This window comes from Canis lupus, chromosome 32 (genome assembly GCF_011100685.1).
Source record: "Canis lupus familiaris isolate Mischka breed German Shepherd chromosome 32, alternate assembly UU_Cfam_GSD_1.0, whole genome shotgun sequence".
Taxonomy (NCBI): Eukaryota; Metazoa; Chordata; class Mammalia; order Carnivora; family Canidae; genus Canis; species Canis lupus.
Genome location: NC_049253.1, coordinates 8,602,185 through 8,620,246, shown reverse-complemented (window position 1 = coordinate 8,620,246; position 18,062 = coordinate 8,602,185). Strand labels below are relative to the sequence as shown.

General features: G+C 33.0%; 1 non-coding gene across 1 annotated transcript; it reads right to left on the bottom strand.

Annotated features, from left to right (window-relative positions):
- Positions 1-1,206: 1,206 nt before the first annotated feature.
- On the bottom strand, positions 1,207-1,313 carry LOC119867248. The gene has a single exon (XR_005382984.1). It is a non-coding gene; the product is annotated as a U6 spliceosomal RNA (small nuclear RNA).
- Positions 1,314-18,062: the final 16,749 nt, after the last annotated feature.

Here is an 18,062-nt window from a genome sequence, read left to right as displayed (position 1 = left end):
CTCATGCGGGACAAAAAGGACTGAACTAGATTCACTGGATGAGAGTTGTTATTATACCCATATTAAGTGATATCCTTGGGGAGATGACAGTTGGGACACTTATAGTGTTCCACATCAAACCATACAAGGCAAGAAGGTGTCAGAGGGAAAATATTATTTTATTTGACTCCTTTGCCTATCATAATGGTTCACTACCTCTCTATTATATATAGGATTTTCAACATTCCCCTCACTTCTAAGAATGCCTTTTGGCATTTATTCATTAAATTAAGCTTAAAAGTAATTTACTTTTCAGAGTTGGCAGTTTCATGTCTCTTTGAATAATAGGAGATACTTTGGGATTGTTCAGAACAATGATTAAAAGAAAACACTTGATTCTAACTTTTAATATATTTATTGTACTTTTGACTAATTTAACAAAAACATCATATATCAAGCCTAGCATTGGACTAGTCACTTTTGGTTTTAATTGTATTTCTCTAAGGACTAATGATATTAAATAGCTTATCATGTAGTTACTTGTCATTTATACATTATCTCTGATGATGAGTGTTCAAATCTTTTGCCTATTTTATTATTATTATCATTATTATTATTGGATTGTTTGTTTTCTTATTATTGAATTTTGAGAATCTTTGTATTTTGGAGACAAGTCTTTATGTGATTTTGTAAATATTTCCTTCCAGTCTATAGCTTGTCTTTTCATTTGTTTAATGGTGTCTTTCAAAAAGCAGACATTCTTCATTTTGAAGTCAAATTTGTCACTTTGTTCTTTTATGGATCATGTTCTTAGTGCAGTATCTAAGAAATTTTGCTAACTCAGTGTAAGAGAGACCTAATTCTATATTTCTTCTAGAAATTTTATAGAATTAAGTTTTACATTTAGACCTATGATACATTTTGAGTTAATAAGAACAAAATTCTTGATAGTTACCTAAGTTGTTTTCATTTCCCATGATTTGATTTTTGTAGATGCAGATGTCCATCTGGTATCACTGTCTTTCTGCCTGAATGACTTCATTAATTTTTTTATAAAATATTAAGTCTGTTGGTGATAAATGTATCCGTCCTTTGTATGTTTGAATAAATCTTTATTTTGCTTGCTTTTGAAAGACATTTTGCTGTGTAAAGACTTCTAAGTTGATAGTTTTTTTTCTTTCATTACTTTAAAGATAATACTTCATGACATTTATTTATTAATTTTTTAGAAATATGGAGCACTTCCTGAATTTGCATGTCATCCTTGTGCAGGGGCCATGTTAATCTTCTCTGTAATGTTCCAATTTTAGTATATGTGCTGCTGAAGTGAGCATATTCCACGACTTTCAGTGTGCATTGTTACTAATGAGAAATATGTGGTCATCCTTATCTTTGTTCCCCTGTACATAATGCATCTTTTTTCTTATACAAAGCACTTTTATATTGTTTTGTGTGTTTATATATAAATAAAATAATGTAACACAGATTTGTTTTTGTTCTTTCAAAAGGGTCTTTGTATCATTCAGAACTAGGCAGCCTTGAGAAAATATATATGTATATACATTTTACTCATGGAATAGAAATTAGATCAAATATGTAGAATGTTAGTTATTTGGTCCATTGCATTTTAGAAGGGTATACAAATAAATTAAGCTGCATACATTTGATGAGGTAGAAAAAAATGAATAGCATTCAAATCACCTTTAAAATGTTTTTCTTTAAAAAAATTTTAAAATAAAATGTTTTTCTTTGATTAGGAATCATGTTTGCTTGCTTTTTATACTTCCATGAAAAATAATAGAATGAACTTTGTTAATTTACCAAAGCATCTCTAGGTGAAAGAAATCGTGATTAAATGTCTTTGATTTCTGCTTTGACTGGAAGAGTGAAAAGTCTGAACAGATTTCCCCTTGTCAGTCCCCCCAAGTTATGCTTAAGGAGATTCAGCTGCAGATGCAAACAATATCCTCTTCTTGCTTTGTTCACAGGCCAAGCCCCAGAATTCATCAGTGAGTTGAAAAATTCCACTGTCAGGTAGATCTAATTAGCAGTAGGTCCATCTGCATGTCGTAGGGACAATGGCTTAAACAAGATGAAAATCTATTTCTCTCTCACATAGAATTCCAGAGTTAGACAATACAAGGGTATTTATTGTGACCCTGTTCCATAAAGTTTTTTAAAACCCAGGTTCCTTTCAATCCATTGTTCTAGCATAGTAGAACATGATTGTTGCCATCCTGCTCCAAGATGATATCTAGAGTTTTAGCCATCCTTATCAGGAAGTCAAGTATAGGAGGTGAGAAAGTAAAGGGCATACATTGAATGACATCTGAAAAGAGATTTCAGAAGCTGACACCAATACTTAATCTACTGTTTCACTGACCAAAATTCAATCACAAAGCTTCACTTAACTGGAAGTAAGATTAGAAATTGTAAACTTATATGGATAGTCATATATCCAGCTATGGTAACAGAGAGGAATGGGGACTAGGAAAAATTAATAGTATCTACTTAGATGAATGTTAATAAGCATTGTTATATCATTCTCTCTGATATGAGATCTGCCTTATTGTTACTCCACACTTACTTCCTGTAACATAATTCCTATTTTACTAATAATTTGTTTCATTGTTATTTTTGCTGACTAGAATGCGTACATTATGAGGGAGGGATTTTTGTTTGCCCCTATAAAGGAGATAAGAATAGAACCTGGCATGTGATTGACGCTTAATCAATATTTGAATGAAGAATGAAATAAAGTAAGCATGGAGCCCTATAGCCTGTTTCTGCCGTTGTAATCACAGAGTAAAACATATTAATCTTCTCAGAAAAGGTGAACATCTTTAATTTGACAAGACATAAGACATAAGTAGATATGCAATAAAAGAGATCATGCAGACAGGAAAAATTAGGAGAGACATGAATGCAGAGGGAGTTAAAATGAGTCTTGAGGGAATTTAAGTTGTGAGGAAGAGAAAAGACCTTCCTGACAGAATAGTATCAAGGAAAACATAAAGATAGTAGATTTCTTTTATCTAGGCAAATGTTATGGAAAGCAAAGTTGGTTAGTGGGACTACCTTAGAAGTTAGGAAGGAGATAAACTGGAGTTAATATAATCTCACATTTAAAGATTTTACTCTTGGTAAAGTCTCTTAGTATTGTTTGATCATTTAATTTTCATAATAAGTTGATTTAGAAGGTGTGTTACCCCCAATTAATGGAGGAAGTTTAACCTAGATTTGATAACTTATTTATGATCACATAGTTTATTCATTAATTACATCATATTAAATCATTGGGGTCCAGTAAGGACCTCAAACACTAATCTGTCGTCTTTAACCTGTGGTCTTTTGTTCAGACACTAGTGCCAAGATAAAAGTCAAACTATACACAAAGGCAGCCCCGGTGGTGCAGCAGTTTAGCGCCGCCTGTAGCCAGGGGCATGATCCTGGAGACCCAGGATGGAGTCCCATGTCAGGCTCTCTGCATGGAGTCCTGCTTCTCCCTCTGCCTGTGTCTCTGCCCCTCTCTCTCTCTCTGCATTTCTATGAATAAATAAATAAAATCTTAAAAAAACTATACACAAAGAACCATAAATTGAATTGGGATACATTATGGTCATAAAAAAGCTATTTATTTTATACCGATTTCTGTATCTGCATAATGAGAGCAGCATGTTTTATACCTAACACTGAGGTATGTATAAGAACAAATAAGATTCAACCTCACATTTTATATTTTCTGAATTTTATGGTGAAGAAAATAAACCAATTGCTTACATTTAACTTCTAAACCAGAAGTTGCACAAGCAAAGTACAATAACATTAGCAAGTGTACACTTGAGAGGGTTTCAAATGTCTTCTTATAAAGAAAACTACATTAAATAAAGATAATACTTGTTCTTCATCTGTCCTCAATCATTACTTTTCCTGTGGGATAGTGTTTCTGCTAACTTTTTTCCTTTTACTGAATGGCCAGTAAAGGGGAAGAAAAAAGAACTAAGGCTCTTAGTTATTAAGTGTCAAGAAATCAATATGAAGGAGAAAAAATGAGTGGGAAATATCAGAAAGGGAGACAGAACATGAGAAACTCCTAACTCTGGAAAACGAACTAGGGGTGGTAGAAGGGGAGGTGGGTGGAGGGTGGGGGTGACTGGATGACGGGCACTGAGGTGGGCACTTGACAGGATGAGCACTGGGTGTTATTCTATATGTTGACAAATTGAACACCCATAAAAAATAAATTTATATGAAAAAGAAATCAATATGAAGATTTCTTTGGGCAGATTAATGTGAAATGAATTAAAACCAAAACCTTCATGATGTGAATATGTACATGTACATATTCTGCACAATTCAGAGTAGATATAATTCAAATATGAATAGCATTTCTTATTATTTCTACTTGAGTCATTGATTGAAGTGGTGAAGAAAATTAAAATCACTAGCAAAAACTGAGCTCAACAAATGTTTCACATGTTTAGTAAAAGATATATTATTAATCTCATCACATAGGAGCTATCACTGTTACAACTAACCCTGGAGCTATAAAATGAGCTGTAAAATAGATTTGATTTTAGAATATTACAAGTTCTGTCATTATGGCTAAGATTAACTAGATAGCCTGATAAAGGTCTATTGCTTTTAGTGATACAGCAATGTCGCAGACAGGAAACTACTTGGTAATTATAGCTGACTTACTGGAAATAAAAGGGCAGAAAAAGGGCACCTTTGAGTAATTATCAGTAATAGAAAGACAAGTGATTTGAGCAAGGTAATAGAGAACAGCAGTTTCATAGTGATAGATGATAGAAAGGGTTAAGTCCTAAGTAAGTTAGAGGTTTTAATGGTGGAATAGTTATAATTTATTTTGGTCCAATTGAGTGCTCATCTAGAGCCTTATCTGAGCTGAGGGATTTTTCTCTGGTGCTCTCTACAGATAAAATATTCTGCCTTCATGATATAATGTGCAAACCTGAAGTTCGCATTGTATTGTAGCTCTTTTTTTTTTTTATTGGTGTTCAATTTACCAACATACAGAATAAGCCCCAGTGTCCGTCACCCAATCACTCCCACCCCCCGCCCTCCTCCCCTTCTACCACCCCTAGTTCGTTTCCCAGAGTTAGCAGTCTTTACGTTCTGTCTCCCTTTCTGATATTTCCCACACATTTCTTCTCCCTTCCCTTATATTCCCTTTCACTATTATTTATATTCCCCACATGAATGAGAACATATAATGTTTGTCCTTCTCCGACTGACTTACTTCACTCAGCATAATACCCTCCAGTTCCATCCACGTTGAAGCAAATGGTGGGTATTTGTCATTTCTAATAGCTGAGTAATATTCCACTGTATACATAAACCACATCTTTTTTATCCACTCATCTTTCGATGGACACCGAGGCTCCTTCCACAGCTTGGCTATTGTGGCCATTGCTGCTATAAACATCGGGGTGCAGGTGTCCCGGCGTTTCATTGGATCTGTATCTTTGGGGTAAATCCCCAACAGTGCAATTGCTGGGTCGTAGGGCAGGTCTATTTTTAACTCTTTGAGGAACCTCCACACAGTTTTCCAGAGTGGCTGCACCAGTTCACATTCCCACCAACAGTGTAAGAGGGTTCCCTTTTCTCCGCATCCTCTCCAACATTTGTGGTTTCCTGCCTTGTTAATTTGCCCCATTCTCACTGGTGTGAGGTGGTATCTCATTGTGGTTTTGATTTGTATTTCCCTGATGGCAAGTGATGCAGAGCATTTTCTCATATGCATGTTGGCCATGTCTATGTCTTCCTCTGTGAGATTTCTGTTCATGTCTTTTGTCCATTTCATGATTGTATTGTTTGTTTCTTTGGTGTTGAATTTATCCTAGAGAAGAACACAGGCAACACCCTTTTTGAACTCGGCCACAGTAACTTCTTGCAAGATACATCCAGGAAGGCAAAAGAAACAAAAGCAAAAATGAACTATTGGGACTTCATCAAGATAAGAAGCTTTTGCACAACAAAGGATACAGTCGACAAAACTAAAAGACAACCTATAGAATGGGAGAAGATATTTGCAAATGACATATCAGATAAAGGGCTAGTTTCCAAGATCTATATTGTAGCTCTTTGAGATTTAGATCTTCCTTGGTTTTTATTTCATTTACTAAAGGGTGAATATATGTATTCAGTTCTGATGGTAACCAAACCTGTATTTCTTTTCTGGTAGTATTTTCCTCTGTTCAAGATTTGTTTATAATATTTAAGTGTTGGGTGACATATTAACCCCACCAGGCTACTGTATACCATATAAAGCATCATAGATTGATGGTAATAAATTATACTTTCCAAAATGAACCAGGAATACTATCTCTACTCTTGGCCTTCAGCATGCTTCTTAGATTGTAAAATAACGTCATGAAGTCCAATGGTTTTCTTGGCAAAACTCCATGTGTGGTGCACTTTATTTGGTCCCTTTGGCATGGACAATTTGGGAGATGATTTTTTAAATATTTTATTTAAATTCAAGTTAGTTAACATATAGTGTATTATTATTTTCAGGGGTAGAATGTAGTGTTTCACTTCTTGCATGTAACAACCAGTGCTCATTACCTCAAGTGCCCTCCTTAATACCCATCATGCATTTACCCCATCCCCCACCCCCTCGCAACCCTCAGTTTGTTCCTTATAGTTCAGAGTATCTTATTGTTTGCCTCCCCCACTGTTTTTGTTTTATTTTATTTTTCCTTGCATTCTCCTATGTTCATCTGTTTTGTTTCTTAAATTCCACATATTAATGAAATCGTATGGTATTTGTCTTTCTCTGACTGATTTGTTTTACTTAGCATAATACACTCTAGTTCCATCCACGTCATTGCAAATGGCAAGATTTTGATGGCTTTTTGATGGCTGAGTAATGTTCCATTACATATATAATATATTATATAATATATCCATTATATATTATATATCATCTCTTCTTTATACATTCATCAGTTGATGCACAACTGGGCTCTTTTCATATTTTGGCTATTGTAGAAGTGCTGCAGTAAACATTGGGGTGCATGTGTCCTTTTGAATCATTATTTTTATATTCTTTGGAAAAATATTTATAGTGCAATTGTTATTAGTTCATAGAGTAGTTCTGTTTTTAACTTTTTTTTTAATTTTTATTTATTTATGATAGTCACAGAGAGAGAGAGAGAGAGGCAGAGACACAGGTAGAGGGAGAAGCAGGCTCCATGCACCGGGAGCCCGACGTGGGATTTGATCCCCGGTCTCCAGGATCGCACCCTGGGCCAAAGGCAGGCGCTAAACCGCTGCGCCACCCAGGGATCCCTGTTTTTAACTTTTTGAGGAATCTACAACAGATTTTTCTATATCTGTTTTCCAGAGTGGCTGCTCCAGTTTACTTTGGAAGATGGTTTATACTTCAACATGACAATTCTCATGGAAACTCAGGTCATAGTCATGACATCCAAAGTTCTTTCAAATAAAGAAAATATGAGGGATGGGCTAATAGGTGATGAGTGTTAAGGAGGGCATTTGTGATTAGCATTGAGTGTGGTGAATCACTAAATTAATTCCACATCTGAGAGTAATTTACCATACATGTTTAGTAATCTGAATTTAAATAAAAACTTGAAGTTAAAAAATCATAATGAAATAAAATAAAACAAAAGAAAGTACTTTCCTTGGAGGCACAAAGAATTAGAGAGACTTTGTGTTATAATCTAAAACTTGCTGAGAGATCTGCTTGTCCAAATAATAAAAATAACTTACTTGTATTCTCGTCCAAGTGCCCATGATATTTATATTATTAGCACACGGAAATGAGAAATTATATTGTACAAAATATTATTGAAATATGTCATTTCAAAACATGAGATACAGCTAAAATGGTGTTGACAGGGGAATTATAGCTTTCAATGAATATATAGGACAAGAAGAAAGGTTGAAAGTCAACAATCTAAGATATAATCTGAAGAAGCAAGAAAAAAATTTAAATTCAATTCAAATAGAGTAATAAGAAAAGATAAAGACATGAGCATAATCAATGGAATAGAAAGCAAATGTATAATAGAGAGGTATTTTAAAAGCCGAAAATTAATTCTTTTAAAATACTAGTAAATTTGATATACTGTCATCAAGACTAATCAAGAAAAACAAAGAAAATAAAAATTGCCTGTATCAGAAATGAAATTCTACAAATAAGACCAATAAGAGATCAAAATGAAAAATTTTATGCTAATATACGTGACAATTTAAATGAAAATTGTCAGACTGTTTGAAAAACACAAGTGGTCAAAACCAATACACAAAGAAATAGGAAATTTCTATAGTCTTGTATCTGTTAAAAACAAAAAATAAATCCTTATTTAGGAATCTTCCCCAAAGAGAATCCACAGCATTCTCTGGTATTTTCTTCCAAATTTTTTAAGGACCACATAATGCCAATCTTCAGAGAATAAATACAAGGAAAAAAAAGGGCATTTCTCAACACATGAAACTAGCATGGCCTTGATACCAAATCTGACAAAAACATTACAAAAAAGAAAATTATAAGCTAGTATGTCATTATTTCTCAGGATTATAGATGCAAAATCCTATCAACAATAGCATATGGAATACAGCTATGTAGAAAAGATAACTGAGTAGTATTTCAGGTATATATATTGGACTAAAATTTAAAAATATGAATCACACCTATTTATATTTATAAAACATATAAACCACAATATAAATTGCAAATAAAATACTGGAAAATAAATTGATGTTTTCAATAGATATGGAAAAGGCATAAAATTCAATACTTATTTATGACAAAAACCTCTCAATAATCTAAGAATAGAAGGGGACTTTTTAAACTGATAAAAGATATTAACAAAATATCATATTTAAAGGTGAGCGACATTGTTAACTTGATGAAATGTTAAGTATTTTCTCTGAGCTTTTGATTCACGCAAGAATGTCCCCTCTTACCATTCTACTCAACAGTGTACTAGAGGTCCTAGGCAGTTCCATATGGCACATAAAAGAAATAAAACTTTCGGAAGATTGAATATTTAAAACAAAGGAAGTTATTATTATTTTCATATGGCTTGACTATATAGGTAGATAATTTTAAAATCATTAGTGAATAATTTATTAAATTTAATAAGTGATTTAAGCAGGGTCACTGTGAATAAAGTCAATTTAAAATACCAGGAGTATTTCCATATAATAGTATAAAACAATTGAAAAATAAATTGTAAAACTGTCAGAATAGCATCAAAATTATTACAAATTGCTGGTGAGCATTTAAATAGTTATAATTATTCCAGAACACTAGTAGTATCTACTGTAGTTAAACATAATCTTGTTTAAGGATCCAGTAATTCCACACCTACATATATCCCAGTAAGAAATTAGTGAATATATCCATCAAAATAAAAACATTATGTTCATACCAGCTTTATTCATAGTAGCTCAAAAATAGAAATAGTACAAAAGTCCATCAACTATAGAATAATCATTGGAATACTTTACAGAAAATTGTTAACAAACTAACAAAATTACTGCCATATTCAGCAACATAGATCAATATCAAAGATATAAGGACAATCAAAATAAATCAGGCACAATAAGATACATGCCCTTTTATTTTGTTCATTGAAATTTAAGAACCAGTAAAACTAATCTCTGGTGAACACAAATAGATTCTTAGATTTATTATAAGATATAAGATTTATTATAAGATTTTCTCTGGGGACACATGCTCTTGACCTGGAAGGGAGACTTCTATGTGTTAGAACTGTTCTTTATCTTGGTATGGAAGCTGTATAATATACTGTAAGAATTTATTTACTTATGCACATTTCTAATTTATATAACTTCCTGTATCTTTGGAATCCTTAAATAAGACCATTTTTAAAAGTGACGCATAATAAATATACCAACAATAAATATGTATACATTTAATAGCCCATCAAGATTAACGTCAAGTTATATATGCACAGATTTTTAGAAATACCACAGTAAATTGGTTGAAACTCACATTTTTATTGCAGAAATTAACAATCCCTTATACAGCACTGTAAAATATGGACTAATGACAGGTGCATTGTATTGAAATTATGTCAAGAGGACAAATAAAGGTAGAAATATTATCAGCTAATAAATATAGTAAATTCAAATTCTCACCAGTGCAATACAGCCAGAACCAGTAAGACAAAGAGATTTGGTTTTCACAACTGTAAGTTAATAGGGTACACTTAGAGAATACAATTGAACCAATTTAAAGGTCCTAAGAAAAATTTGGTAATAAAATATAAGAAAATATGTTTTCCTTAAAGATTTTATTTAATTATTCATGAGAGACACACAGAGAGAGAGAGAGAGAGAGAGAGAGAGAAGGCAGAGACACCGGAAGAGGGAGAAGCAGGCTCCACACAAGGAGCCTGATGTGGGACTCGATCCCAGGGTCTTTAGGATCATGCCCTGGGCCGGAGGGAGGTGCTAAACTGCTGAGCCACACAGAGATCCCCTATAAGCACTTTAAAAATATTTTTTATTTATTAGTTCAAACATATAATATGAAAAAACATAAGATTAATTTGAAGTAATCTCCAAATTATTAGAATAATCTACAAAAAAAGATGACTCTATAAGAATATGAGAACACTATGATCTCTTTCTTGAAATATATAAAAATATGAGTTGATTTGATGGAAAGATTTATTATTTTCTGTAATAGAAAGAATTAAGATATTCTTTAAATTTTTTGAGATTTTGCTTTTTTCTGATTCTGACTACATAGAAAATACAACCTAAAAATACAACTTCACAAGATTCAGATCATAAAGTCTTATGAAATAGAACTATATTCTGCTTCTTTTATATAATATTATGAGCAATCTTTTATATCAATAAATGTTCAGAGAACATTTTTAGTGATCCAAAATTACATTTAGTGGATCATTAATAATTCACTTAATCATTTTATTAATTTGTAGACTATATTAGGAAAGGTCTTTATAAATGGAAGGATTAGCATAAATGAAAATATATCCATTCTTCTCATAATTGATTCTTAGATTTAATATAATGCCAACCAAAATCCCAGGAGGATCAAGGGTGGTAAATAATATTTATAGACTCATGTAAAAAATGAAAAAAAAAGAAAATATTGAGTAATGTAAAAAGAATAATGGAAAAGGATTTGCCCTATTGTGTCAAGGATTACTGAAAATATGTTTTTTAACAGAAAGATGAAATGCATAAGGTCTATATACAAATGAATTGCTAGAAAGATATTTCTAAATAAGTAAATGAATAAATGAATATTTGTTTCAAAATAAATGAAACAGGGATCCCTGGGTGGCGCAGCGGTTTGGCGCCTGCCTTTGGCCCAGGGCGCGATCCTGGAGACCCGGAATCGAATCCCACGTCGGGCTCCCGGTGCATGGAGCCTGCTTCTCCCTCTGCCTGTGTCTCTGCCCCTCTCTCTCTCTGTGACTATAATAAATAAATAAAAAATTTAAAAACAAACAAACAAACAAAAAAAAACAAAATAAATGAAACAAAATTTTAGCAAAACTAACTATAAGTTTCTATAAGTAGGGAAATATTTATAATGTAAGAACACATAAATGTGTATATATATTCATAGATGTATAGATATAAATATTTATACAAAGACTTCTAACAAGCACATTAACAACAACAAAAAACAACTCTTGAAAAATGACAGAATATGAAGAGTCATTCTTACAGGAGTAGATCAAGATGGTTAATAAGGGCATTAATAAATCATCAAAGAATAAATCCAAATGGTCAGAAATAAATGGAAGGTATACAAAATTTCTAGAAATGAGGGAAAGATAATTTTTTAAGGATTTATTTAGTTATTTTAGAGAGAGAATGAGAGAGAGCAAGAGGGAGGGGCAGAGGGAGAGTTAGAGAGACTCTCAAGCAGACTCAGCACCAAGTTCGGAGCCCAATGAGGGGCTCTATCTCACAACTTTGAAATCAGGGCCCTGAGCTCACAACCGTAGCTCATGACCTGAGCCAAAACCAAGAGTCGGTTGCTTAACCAACTATACCACCCAGGTTCCCCAAAGAGGGAAAGAAAATTTAAGGACAAGATTGTACTTTATACTCATCAGTTTGAAAAAAAAAAAAAAAAGTAACTATTGCCAGTGAAAATGCAGGGATAAGGTTACTCTAGCACAAGCCTGGTGGCCAAGTTAATTTTTAGACTAGAATTTTTTTTAGAAGCAAAACATTAAGAGTGAATACCTGAGAATAAAGGAATGGTAGGATAAACAGTAGTGCATTCATACTATAGGCTAATATGTAAACATTTAAGGATCTTTAAGATCCACAACAGGTCACCTGAACAGAGGAACAGATCAACTACAAAAATATCTATTCAATGATTTAAAAAACTTAAAAACAGCCACTGTAATGTTCAATTGTCCTGCCTTGAAATTATATTTAAATTTTTCAAAATGTTCCAAGTCCATGGTGAATTCTTCACTTCCTTATTATAACCAATGGAAAATAGCACTTACCAACAGATATCAAGACAAATATCCTTTAAAACTTCTAAAGAAAATATACCTGGGCAGCCCGGAGGGCTCAGTGGTTTAGCGCCGCCTTCAGCCTAGGGTGTGATCCTGGAGACCCGGGATGGAGTCCCACGTCCCGCTCCCTGCATGGAGCCTGCTTCTCCCTCTGCTTGTGTCTCTGCCTCCCTCTCTCTCTCTCTCTCTCTCTCTCTGTCTCTCTGTCTCTCATGAATAAATGAATTTAATCTTTAAAAAATAAAGAAAATATACTTGAAATGTGTTTCAGTGTGATTTTATGGAGCCACTGAACTTAAATTTCTTGATAATTTATTGTCTGATATCTATTAGCAAGAGATGAAGCAAGGGTAAGAACTCAAAGATATCTACATTTTGTTTATTAGGCCATAGAATGAATAGAAGCTTGTGATAACATATATATGGCCTAATAAACAAAATGAAGATATCTTTGAGTTCTCATCCTTGCTTCATCTTTTGCTGCTCATACAACTTTTAGCAAAAGCTTCCACTAAGAGTAAGGACTTGAAGACATTGGACATGTTGGATTAAGAGGGCAGGGTGTGTATGGGGAGTGGAGAATTAGGTATAATTCCCACCAAAGTTTATTAATAGTTTTCTTTGGGTGTTGACATCACAAATGATTTTAACTTCATCTTTATTGGGTAAGGATCGTTCATCAATGCCCTTATCACACAACAAAAATAAGAGGTATTTTCAACAATAATACCAGCAAAAAGAAAGCCATGTCCTAAAGATCTAAGAATTTTGGGAATGGAGAATCAACTAAAATTAAAAAAAAATATATATATATATGGCTCTAAGTGTCCTCGTTGTTAATATGGAAAAAGCAATCTGGTCAACAGGCTTAACTATACTCTTTCTTTCTTCTTTTTCATCACTAAGACATGCTGACAAGAGAAATAACATTGTCCACTTAAGTAATTTTTGCTTACGTACATTTGTTCCTTGGTGCTCTAGATAGAATAGAGAGGTTTAACAATATATAACTTGAAGCCTAATAAAGATGAGAGATCCCAAAAGAAATTTATTCTCTGAGTCTAATTCCTGACATAGTTATCGGTTTAATCATACATTCCACTTTGTTTTCAATAGAAGAGTGATGTTAATGATTTAAGTGTGTGTTTGGTTATGTTCATGGTTCAGAACCTGTCATGTTGCAAACAATACAATTTCAGACATGAGTTCTGAGTCTCATTTTGAGTTGGAGTTCCAGAGATCATTTTCAATTTTGTTAACGTAGCCGGTTTTGCAATGAGTATGAATGAGATTTTGCATTATTGCACTTTTTTTTTTTCACAGTTTTGTATCACTTTAATTCTTTGTTTTTGGACCGTATGAAGAACCTCATTGTAGAGATGAAGAGAAAACTCTGAGGCACATGGCTTTGGTAGTAATTAAATGGCAGCACATTTCAAAGCTATGGATATTTAATGTCACCAAAGTATCGGTTTCACATTTGGTTCAATACTGTGTGTGGGAATTAAATGCAGAACAGTGTGTGTGTTATCACTGCTTAATCATGTAAATGGTATTCACATGTTAGGCCTCTGTTCTTAATTGAATTTTTGCTTCTTTATTTAGAAACAAAGATTTTTTGATAAGGTTAAATTGGTTTTAAGCAGAAGCATATTCTTAAGAAATTAATTTTCATATTTTCTTACTGGTACTCAGTTGTAAGTGAATGTCACAGCGTGTGGTATGACAATACTGTGCATTCTATCTTTATTCTGGAGGCATAGCACAAAGCCGATGAGCAATGCTCAAGCTGGAAAAATATCTATGACAACAATGCCCTTTCTTTTTGATTTTTTGATCATAAAATGGTTTATGAACCTAGAATTAATACAAATGGACATTTAAAAAATTCCTCAGGCATTAACTTCAGATGTGTCTCGTATATTTAAGTTACAGAAGACATTTAGATACTTAGATCTTTTAGGCAGCAATAGATTTAGTTCATTTGCTCTAAGAGAAATTTCTTCTAACTTACTAAAATTTTCTATTACATAACTTACTTTAATGCAAGTGGTGAAAAACTTCCTGTTCTTGAAATTATTCGTTTTGCATCTTAATTAATCACATCAATGAATTGTGAAGACTTTCTCAATTGGGCTTCTGAAATCCTTTAAGGGCCTATGGAAATACTAAGATGGAGCTAGTCCATTGCTAAATTAAACATGTTTGTTTACATATTAATAAGATGTATGCAAAACAGTTGTTTTGAATGTCAGTTGAGTCTATTTTTAACAAAAATAAAGCATTTAAAACATTGGAATAGCTTTACTTCATAAACTAAGGCATTCTTTTTATTAAGAATATTACGGTTCATTGATTTATCATAGCAGTAAACCCTTGCTGATAATAAAGTACTCATTTAAATTTAGGAAAGTTGCAATTAAATTTAGGTAGTTATTTGTCACTCTTTCATCTCATTGAATAAGTAAACGGAATGAATTTATCATCCACCGAATCCAATTTGCATTGTAATAATAGTTATTATCCTACACCATGAGATGCTGGAGAAAAATATTGAGAATGACTGGCTGAATATTTTACAGGAGTCCAGGATTTCAAGGATTTCTGAATTCAAATCCCAAGTCTTATAACTGATCATGTAGTTATTAGCTAAACATTACTTACTCTCTGCAAAAGTGAAAGCTGAAAAATACTTAGAATTAAATGGATAGTATCAAACCCATTTTGGAATAAATCTACTTGATAGGTGTCTGAAGAAACTATAACCCATTAGGACCCACTTCTTTTAATATATTCATTTGGATGAATACATGTATCATCCAAGGTTTCTGATCTAGAAGTCATTCTCATCCGTGCACCTTTCACCTATATTAATTTCTTGCTTATAGATCTCCTTACCCTCCTGAACTGAGAGCTTTTTATAAGCAATGACTTTCTCAAACATTTTTGGACTATAAGCCTTATTTTATAGTACTTCATAATAATAAGTGCTCAACAACTGTTTCTTGGCTCTAATACAAAATGGTTTGACCATTCTTCAATGACTTTAAACCCCTAGGCACAGGAATTTTAAAGTCCCTTTACAGCTTCAGGACCTTTCCAAGAAACAACCACAGGAGCAATAACAACCAAACCAAACCAAATGAAACCAGACCATCTGTATTCCATTACCCTTTATTCTCAGAAAAGTGGCAGGCTGCCTCATATGTCCATAATAAAAAAGGAGGAGTCTTGGCTAGTTCTTTACAGAATTATAAAGTTCTACTTCTAGGTAACCTGAAGGAGATGTTGGTAGAAAGATTATATGTGGGTGTTGTTTTTTTTTTTTAAGCCACATTAAATTGAAAGGAATTTGAAGATATTTAGGAGGAGGCATCAAGTTCAACAAGTCTAGTGCACAGGAGAGAGGACTGGGATGGGCATTTAGATTTGGTCATACTATCAGTTTTAAACATGCTTTATTTGTACTCTTAAAAATGTGTTATGTTTTAGTAGATGGATCTTGCTTAGAATATGCAATTACTATATTTACTGTATTTATATGCTTAATTCCAGGATAGATATATTGATAATACAGCCATTTCCTCAGGGATGAACATATTATTTAAGGAATACATATCTAAAGCTAGTCATTTGAGCTTGTCATTTCTCATGAATTACTATTACTTATTATACTGAACATAATAAGTGTTTCTTAGGTGAAACCTCATACAAAATTTAAGTCCCCAAAAGTACAGTGTATAATTCTTCACCAAAGAAAGGAAACATTGTTAGACCGAAAACGTGTGTCCTTCACTTTTAGAAATACAGAAGTTATTGTTTGCGTGCAGAATAGGCAACAAAGTAGGAAAAACACACTTAGTAGAATCCCTGCCAACACAGACAAAAAAAAAAAAAAAAAAAGTCTTCACCACACTTTCGTGTTCCTATTACTTGAATTTAAAAGCCTGCCACTTGCACGTTCCTCTTTTTTTTTAATTATTATTAAGTTTTTTTTTATCTTAATTCCAGCACAGTTAACAGTGTTGTATCAGCCTCAGGTGCATTATATAGTAATTCAACAACTGTATGCATTACTCACTGCTTATCATAGTAGGTGCACTCCTTGATCCCCATCACCTCGTACACACATCCTCTACCCACTTCCCCCTGGTAACCACCAGTTTGTTCTCTATATTTAAGAGTCTTTCTCTTTCACTTCTCTCTCTATATATTTGTCCTTTGCTCATTTGTTTTGTTTCTTAAATTCTGCATATGAGTGAAAACATATGATATTTGTCTTTCTCTGACAGACTTATTTCTTTTAGCATTATATCTAGCTTCATCCATGTTGTTGCAAATGCCAAGATTTAATTCCTTTTTATGGCTGAGTAATAATATTCCATTGTATGTATATACTGTATCTTATTTATCCATTCATCTATTGATGGACATTTGGGTTTCCATACTTTGGCTATTGTACCTAATGCTGCTATAAACATAGAAGTATATGTATCCCTTTGAATTAATGTTTTTTTTTTTATTTTTGAGGTAAATACTCAGAAATTCAAATACCCTGGATCATAGTTTTATTTTTAACTTTTTGAGGAACATCCAACTTGCATTCCTACCAACAGTACATGAGGGTTCCTTTCTCTCCACATCCTTGCCAACACTACTCCTTTCTTGTAATTTGATTTTAGTCATTCTGACAGGTATGAGGTAATATCTCATTGTAGTTTTGATTTGCATTTCCCTTATAATGAGTGATGCTGATCATTTACTTCCAGTGTCTGTTGGCCATCTGGATGTCTTCCTTAGAAAAAATGTCTATTTGTGTCCCCTGCCCATTTTTTTTTTTGCCCTGCCCATTTTTAATTGGATTATTTTCTTGGTGGTGTTGAGTTTTATTAGTTCTTTGTATATTTTGGATACTAACCCTTATATATATCATTTGTAAATATCCTCTCTCATTCAGTTGGTTGTGTTTCGGGTTTTTTTTTTTTTTTTTGATGGTTTCATTTGCTACCATATATTCCTCTTAAGTCCTGGATTTATCATTTTAGGCCCCCTCACATCCAAACATGTGAGAGTATGATCAAATGCTAAGGCCTTCCCTTCCAATAGTCAGTATGGTAAAGTTATTACCTTAAAATGTTTTGATGCAGTAGAGAATATGTGCATGTATGTACACAATGTGTGTTTACTCAGAAAATTGTTTTACACAGCAAGAGGACAGGGTTAGGGTTCAATAGTTCAGGAAAAGAGGAACTATCAGATCCTTTGTATTCATTTCAAGGATTTAAAGTGTAAATAGTCACCTGACTTGATTCTGTGAAGGCAAGGGTGAGTTTTAAAATTGGAAAAGCCATTACATTTGCTGTAGGTATTAGGTGAAAAGAAATAGAGTTATAAGAGTCCCCTGTGAAGAATTTAATGATTCATTTGTTAAGTTATTAACAATGCTGTTAAAGATAAGTTAACAGTATAACCTGGCTTGTCACTTAATAATTGCAAACATTTTTAACATTTACTTACTTACTTACTTACTTACTTTAC